The sequence below is a fragment of the Calidris pugnax genome, unplaced genomic scaffold, assembly GCF_001431845.1.
Source record: "Calidris pugnax isolate Ruff unplaced genomic scaffold, ASM143184v1 scaffold113, whole genome shotgun sequence".
Lineage (NCBI taxonomy): Eukaryota > Metazoa > Chordata > Aves > Charadriiformes > Scolopacidae > Calidris > Calidris pugnax.
Window position 1 is genome coordinate 2,393,876 of NW_015090879.1, and position 7,576 is coordinate 2,401,451.

Below are 7,576 nucleotides of genomic sequence, written 5' to 3' on the forward strand. Positions count from 1 at the left end.
TCAGTGCCTTGCGGGGCATTTACCTCCGTTTACTGCCCGAAAGCAGCACTCTCCCCGGCTGGGCCTCTCCGCCGGGCCCTCGGGAGGTGGGAAAAACCGGGGCAGCCGCCGCCAGGCGCAGGGAGCCCGGGGCTGCCGGTTCCTGAGGGCTGCGGCCTAGAGCCGCCTGCGCCCGGGCGGGAAGGGGCAGCCGCCCACACACACAGCCACAGTCGGATGAAAGAGCTACCGGCTGCTCCGCGCCCTCGCTCCAAAGGGAGCGGGGCGGGAGAAGGCTCAGCCCACACCGCAGAGGGCAACCCGCACCACCCGTACCGCCCCCGCCGCCATTTCCCGGTCGGGCCCTGCCGAAGCCCCGCCCCTTCCCGCCGGAAGCCGCGCCCTCTCCGTGGCGCCAGGGGCGGGCACGGAGGAGGCGGAAATGATGTCAGCCCCCGCGTGGGGCCCGCTGGGAACTGTAGTCCACTTGGCGCTGCCGGCCAATGAGCGCTGTGGGGGGGCGGACTGCATGTCCCGGCAGGCACCGCGAGCGGGCAGCGGGCGAGCGCCAAGCGGAAGTGCGTGAGGAGGAGGTGGAGGCGCCTGGCTGCTGAGGAGGCCGCGGGCGGAGCGGTGTCTGGTGAGTGCGGGTAGGCCCGGGTAGGCCCGGCGGGGCCCAGCCCTCTGCCACCGGCCTCTTCCCTTCCCCATCCCTCCTCCCGTCTCGTACTGAGGGCCCTCCGCGGCCGCGCCGCCCGCCCCGCCCGGGATTTGCCCACCCCCGCCACGTGCCGGGCGCGGCCCCGTGACCCCCCGGGCGGGCTCGGATGCGGCGGGGGGCGCTCCCGGGGCCCGGCCCGAGCGGGGCCTTGAGGTGGGGCCGGGCTCGGCCTCCCGCCGCCGCCGCCTCGCGTCCCCGCGGCCGGTTGGGGCCGGTCTGGGCCTGTCCCTGGAGGCTGCCCTGGTCCCGCTCCGGCCCGGGCCTGTCCCCGGGGCTCATCCCCCTGTCCCCGCCCAGCCCGTTCCTGGCGATTCCCGTTCACCGCCTGGGCCTCTGGGCCCCATCTCCAGAGATTCCTTCCCACACTGCGGGCCTTTGGCTTGTCCCCAGGGGTTTCCTCCCTTCGCCGGTGTCACGGGCTGTGCCCGGGGTCCCCGCATGCTCGCCCCGGCACGGGAGGCGCTGCCTGTATTCCCGGAGGAGGCGGTCGGGGCCGCGGGGCTGGGGGGAGCGGCAGCTTCTGGGGTAGCATCTTGTCCGAGCCGCAGTCATGACCCCGTGAGCTGCGGTTGGACCCCTGGGAGTGTGTAGCTCTCACAAGGCTCACGCGGCACGGGAGGCGCTGCCTGTATTCCCGGAGGAGGCGGTCGGGGCCGCGGGGCTGGGGGGAGCGGCAGCTTCTGGGGTAGCATCTTGTCCGAGCCGCAGTCATGACCCCGTGAGCTGCGGTTGGACCCCTGGGAGTGTGTAGCTCTCACAAGGCTCACGCCCCGGTGCTCAGCGCCGTGTGCTTCTCGGTGCAGCGGGATGGATTTGTTCACTCCCATTCCCCGCTCTGCATCTTCTTGTCTAAAAGAGAAGTTTGGTAAAACCTCAGGTGATGCAGTGGAATGGGCTTTGCAGTGGCACAGAGGCACGTGTCAGCCCTGAATCTTCGTTTTCACCAGGCCGATGAGGGCTTGTTTCCCTAACTCTTGTTGTTCTGAGGAGATTAATGTGTGTGAGGTTTCTATAAATGTGTTTCAAAGTCTCCACAAGGTAATTGTCACTGTAATTGCTTCTAACTGCATTTATGTGCCAGAAGGTGACGCGATAAGTTTGGAATAAGCAGCAATCCATGTAGCAGCCTTGGAGGGCGCAGGTTCACTTCTGTTTCTGTGTGTGAGTAAAACCTCAGGTGATGCAGTGGAATGGGCTTTGCAGTGGCACAGAGGCACGTGTCAGCCCTGAATCTTCGTTTTCACCAGGCCGATGAGGGCTTGTTTCCCTAACTCTTGTTGTTCTGAGGAGATTAATGTGTGTGAGGTTTCTATAAATGTGTTTCAAAGTCTCCACAAGGTAATTGTCACTGTAATTGCTTCTAACTGCATTTATGTGCCAGAAGGTGACGCGATAAGTTTGGAATAAGCAGCAATCCATGTAGCAGCCTTGGAGGGCGCAGGTTCACTTCTGTTTCTGTGTGTGAGAGCTCCATAGACGTGGGGTGGGTGGTGGTGTGTGTGCAGCAACATCTCCTCAGGACTAGTTGGAGGTGGGGTACTCATTCATGGAATTTTTTTTAAGTATACAGTGATGTGTCAGATGCTTATAAGAACAGATTTATTCATTGAAATAAACAATGTGTAAAACAGTTTGGAGAGAGCTCCATAGACGTGGGGTGGGTGGTGGTGTGTGTGCAGCAACATCTCCTCAGGACTAGTTGGAGGTGGGGTACTCATTCATGCTTTTTTTTTTTAAGTAAACAGTGATGTGTCAGATGCTGTGGCATAAGAACAGATTTATTCGTTGAAATAAACAATGTGTAAAACAGTTTGGAGAATGTTATAGGTTGTCTTAAAGCTGATGGGTGGAAGGAGAGGAGCCTTTATCCTCTGCTTCTGCAGCAGAGTCAGCACAGAGCGCCTGTGTACGAGGCTGCAGGGTCACATCAGCCAATGGACATTTTCAGGATGCTCTTTCCTGGGAGCACAGACAATTAAATCATCCAATTACTCTCAGCAAAGGACTCTTGCAGTGTTCCTTCCCGCTAGTAGCGAAGGCAGGGAGTTATGTCAATGTTTACGGTAAGGCCAATGCAATGTTTTAGGTGTTTTTAATGTGCCTTTTATGTGGACGCTGCCCTCAAGTGCTGTGGCTGAAAAGGAGAGCTGTTCTTTGGGTTTGTATTGCATAACCCGATTTTCATTCCTTTAAAAAGATATATTTTGAAGCTTAGCCTCTCAGATTGCCTTTAAGGGACTGTATTGTAGAAACAGAAAAAAAATGAGCATTGAGACACAATAGTGCCTTCTCCTGGAGTGTTCAGTAGTTTGTTCATATACTCACTCTGGCACATTGCAGGTGCCCAGCACAGAGTGGGGAAATGGCTGACTTTGTGAACTGCATTATTAGTTACACAATCTAAAAGCAGGTAAGAAGATAAAATAAGGCAGTTATTGTAAAGAGCTGTCTAAAATGCATGTTCTTGTGACATAGGGTCTGCTGTAGAGTCTGGGGCCTTGTGGTTATGTCTAAATTTTCTTTGGAACCTGCCAAATATTTTTTGTTTCACATCCCTGTTACTGTGAATTAATTGTTCCTGCTCTAGCAGGAACGGGGAGGGGCATGTATGAGAGGTCAATTTGAAGAGTTATCTCTGAAATCCTTGAGAAGCTGACATTGCTGGCTAAAACTGCTGCTCCTGAGGCAGTAACTCCAGCAGATGGGCCTTAGTGTCTTTTCAAAGCTGGTGTTGATTGTGTGAAGTGTGTGATCTGTAACCGATGGGATCTGAGGGCAGGGAGGTTGCAGAGTTCAGGACTCGGAGGGGCTGGCTGCAGCATGGCACCGTTCCCTGGCCCGGGGGAAGGAGGAAGCGTGTCCCTGCCCCGTGGCGTGTCCATACACACGTGTGTTGGATGAATCCATTGCCCACGTTCTGTGTGTAGTTCTTTGTCTGCAGAAGTCCTGCCTGTGTTTCTGCTGAGTTGTGCTCTGGCATCTTCCTGCTTTTTTTTCTTCCTTGTTAATTCCGTGGCTCCCTGTGAGCTCTCTGTCTCTGGAAAACGCGGTTCTGCTCTTCCTGCCGTCTGGGGGGCACTTTCCCTGTGTGCTGGGATTTCAGAGCAGCCGTGTGCCCCTCAGCTTAACTTCTAAGTGTGTTTGCACGAAAGTAAAGTTTTGTCCTGTGTGTTGTAAACTAACTGGCTGTTCCGCTATTAGGGTTGTGGTAATAGCATTTAGCTCTCTGCTGGTTTTCCTAGCTTATTTAAGCCAGGAAGCTTTGTGAACTATTTAAGAAAATAGCCATTTGGGTGATAAAATCATAGAATGGTCAGAGTTGGAAGGGACCTTAAAGATCATCGAGTTCCACCCCCCTGCCCTGGGCAGGGACACCTCCCACCAGCCCAGGTTGCTCAAAGCCCCATCCAGCCTGGCCTTGAACCCCTCCAGGGATGGGGCAGCCACAGCTTCTCTGGGCAACCTGTTCCAGGCTCTCACCACCCTCACAAGAAAGAATTTCTTTCTGGTATCTGATCTAAATCTCCCCTCTTCCAATTTAAAACCGTTACCAACGGTTTTAAACAGGTCAAACCAGGTTTGTGCCTTGTCGGTTCCTGGGGAGGTGTTTGAGATTGACGTGCTGCAGAAAAGCTGCTGAGCCCCTTCTAACGTGGTTGGTGCTGTTAGAAAACAAAAACATTATGCATGTAAAGCACCAGGGTATAAAGTAGGTGGCAATCCATGTAAGGCAGCAGATTTTAGGTTTTTTTTATTTGGTCCCACTTTCTCTACTGTAAAAAAACCTCTTGTTTTGGGAGGCCTAGGAAGTACCGAGCTGGAGTGGTTAAGCCTGAGGATGCTTTTCATTCTAAACCCGTGGTGTTCCCTTTGTAGCTGTATCACTAGCTCCCTGAAAGAATAGCACAGTTTTGCCAGAAACTTGATTATTTGTGTTTTTTAGCTCACTTGGCTTTGTCTTTGCAAAATGACAGTTTGCCGTGTTGGAACTTGTTAATTGTTTAAGCAGCTCCATAGCCCTTGAACTTTTTTCCATATCTGGAAAAGTTTACAATATACGGAGCGGTGTTTAATGGCTGTGTGTGCCAGTGCAGTACCGGGGTTTGGGCTGTATGGTTTCCTTGGAATTACGATGGCACAGGGAGCTCCTTGGTGTGGCAGGATTCCTGCTGTCTATTTACCCATATAGTTTAGGCCACGGGCATCAAAAGAGAGAGGAATAGTGTTCACTGCAAAAGCTGTTCTGGCTTCCTGAGGAGCTTGTGCAGGGTGATCTCGTGAGGCTGTGGAAGAGCTAATGGGGGGGCAGTGGGATTGCACTGGTTTTCCTTGTGCTGGGTGCAGCTCTAATTTGTGCTTTGAACTGACCCCTGTTTGGCACGGACAGACTGCTCGGCGGCTGGGAGCCTGGATAAAACTGCTCTGTGGGTTTCTGTAATGGGTCCCACCGTGAGGAAAAGGTGTCAGATTTAGCCCAAGAACTCAGTTTGTCCCCTCTGTTCCTGCTGGAGTCATGCCAGAGCCATCCCTGGGAACAAGTAGGTGCCATTTTGTTTCTGTGTGCCAGGCTGGCTCCGCAGGACCGGAGTCTCCCTCACCATAAAGGAAAATATCCTTCCCCTCTTCCCAGTGAAATACAGAGCATTAGCAGAGGCTGAATGATGGAGGTGTAGTCACTGCTATTAGGTTTGGGAAAGTTAAGAGCTCCTGCTTAATTTAGCTTTATCATGTCAGGGCTATGAATAGTGAAACCCGGGGATTAGATTTCATGCCAGCTGAGAATTGTGTTTGTGCTGTTCCCCTCCATGGTAACCGGAAGCTGTCGCGGCCATTAACAAGAAAATAATGGCCCACAGAGATGACACCCAGGCTCCCTGCAGGAACCCTGGGGCTCTGGGTCCTGGCAGGGGGGTGTGTGTGAGGGGGTAGTTCCCTACCAGAGAAAGAGTTTTCTGTCCGTGCCCTTTTCTTCCTGTTGCATATGAAAATACTTCGTACGTTCTGCCCTGCTGTCCGTGAGCGAGGCCTCTCTGCAAAGCCCTGCTCATCGCTGCTGCTGCTGTGATACAGGAGCAAATGGACCGCTCGTAATTTCAGCTCCAAACTCGTCATCCGGCCATTTTTAGCCTGTCATGATTTACAGTGTTAGGTAGCTGTACAAACCCCAAAAAAAGCCCCTGCTGTCATGCCGGGGGGGCTGTAGCTCGCGCAGCTCCCCAGCCTGTGTCCTGCGTTTCACTTCTGCCTTCGGCTGGCTGGAGGAGGAAGGGGAAGCTTGGCAAGTAACCTCTTGGGTTTCTCTGCTCTGGGAGCACAAAAGCTGATGGGTTGGGGGGCGTCAGGGGTGTTAAGCTGAAATTCTGTTCTAAAGGGAATTAGCTCAGTGTTAGTGATGGTAACTTGTGCCTTACCAGAGGGCTGCTTACGTGGTATCTTGTGGGGAGTGTGTACCTGCTTATTTGAAGGCCTGCGTATCTGTGTAAATTATTGCAGGTAATTGCTCCTACAGGGCTGGGGATGAGATGGGTTTCCCGAGTTAAGGATCTGTGTATGCACTGTCTGATTAGATTAAGTACTTTTGGCAGCCTTTTTTTTTACTGGGAAATGGTGCTGGGATGAATGACTAAAATCAGAATCCTTTCCTGTGCTTGCAAAATGTGAGGATTTGCCAGTATATTGATTGTGTTAAATTTGATTTTCCCTTTTTTTTTTGCTTAGGTGAGAGCTCAATCGCTTCTAATAAAGCAGTATTCAGAAACATAATTGATGGGAGACTTATACAAGGTATGTAAACACAGTACTGAAAATTATCTGTATGTATAAGCTTATTCCATATGTACAAGATTTCTGTGGAGAAGCATTTATGTGTTCTGTAGCTGTGCAGAGTACACTACAGGGATAACCTGGTCTGATGCCTTGTGCTTACAGTACAATTCCCTGATTTTTTAGGTTTTTTAAAGAACTTCTAATGTTATATGAAGTCATGGAAATCCTTTTCCTTCTTTTCCCCTGAGGTAATAAGATTCAAGTTAAGGTAGAGAGAAATCAAATGCTGGCTTGAGGATAAACACATGAATGGTTTTACTTCTTGCAGCTTATACATGAAAGTTCCTAGAGCTTGTATTTTCATAGGTTAAATGTGTGAAGGGTGGTGATCCTTCAGGACAGGTTCAGTTTGAGCGTAACTGTACTGTGTAGTTCAGAAGGTAATCCAAAGAGCCTCAGATCCTATTGTTTTTTACATTATTTGCTGTTTCCTTGGAAGCATAACTTCCAAGTTTTTGGAGTGCGTTGTTGTCCCTGTAAGGAAGGAAATCCCGGTGCGCAGAGCCTGCTGGGCTCCAGCCTGCCCTGACCTGGGAGGGCTGAAAACTTCACTGGAGGTCACTGGTTGTTCTTCCATCACTGCATGGGGAGTAGCACAATAACTTCAGTTATGCACAACTTTCAACTCTTTTGGTTACTGATTTGTGAATAGTTTTCTTCTGTAAAGTAAATTGGACCATTTCTTGCTTCTCTTGGGTGTTCTGAAGCTGAAGGCACAAGGATTCGCAGCCCCTGACAGTTTTACAGTTTTGACAACGGTTCAGTTCCCATCCAAAAATGGCTCAAAATAGTCAGGCTGTGCTGTGAGGGAGCCGTTAATTTTGAGAAAGATCTGATTTTTTTCTGCTTGTCTGTTCCCAGGTTGAAGCTGATGAAATAGGTTTTCTCCCTCTCTTTTTTTTTTTTTTGTCTCATTTATTAAGGATGTTTGTTTTTCTTCCATGTTTAACAGAAAATCCAGCTGCTTGACTTGTGTAACGAAAACATCCAGATCTCTAATCAGCTTTTTCTTGGATTTGGTTTTTTTTTTTTTGAGCTCCCTGTCACTAA

At 51.2% G+C, this 7,576-nt stretch overlaps 1 protein-coding gene across 1 annotated transcript in view; it reads left to right on the plus strand.

Moving 5' to 3' along the window:
• Positions 1-527: 527 nt before the first annotated feature.
• The window catches only part of THRAP3 (thyroid hormone receptor associated protein 3), a 33,926-nt gene continuing 26,877 nt past the window's right edge, over positions 528-7,576 (plus strand). Inside the window, exons 1-2 of the mRNA XM_014946535.1 lie at positions 528-619; positions 6,419-6,484. The gene's annotated coding sequence lies outside the window, so the exon portion shown is untranslated. The remainder of the gene's footprint in view (positions 620-6,418; positions 6,485-7,576) is intronic.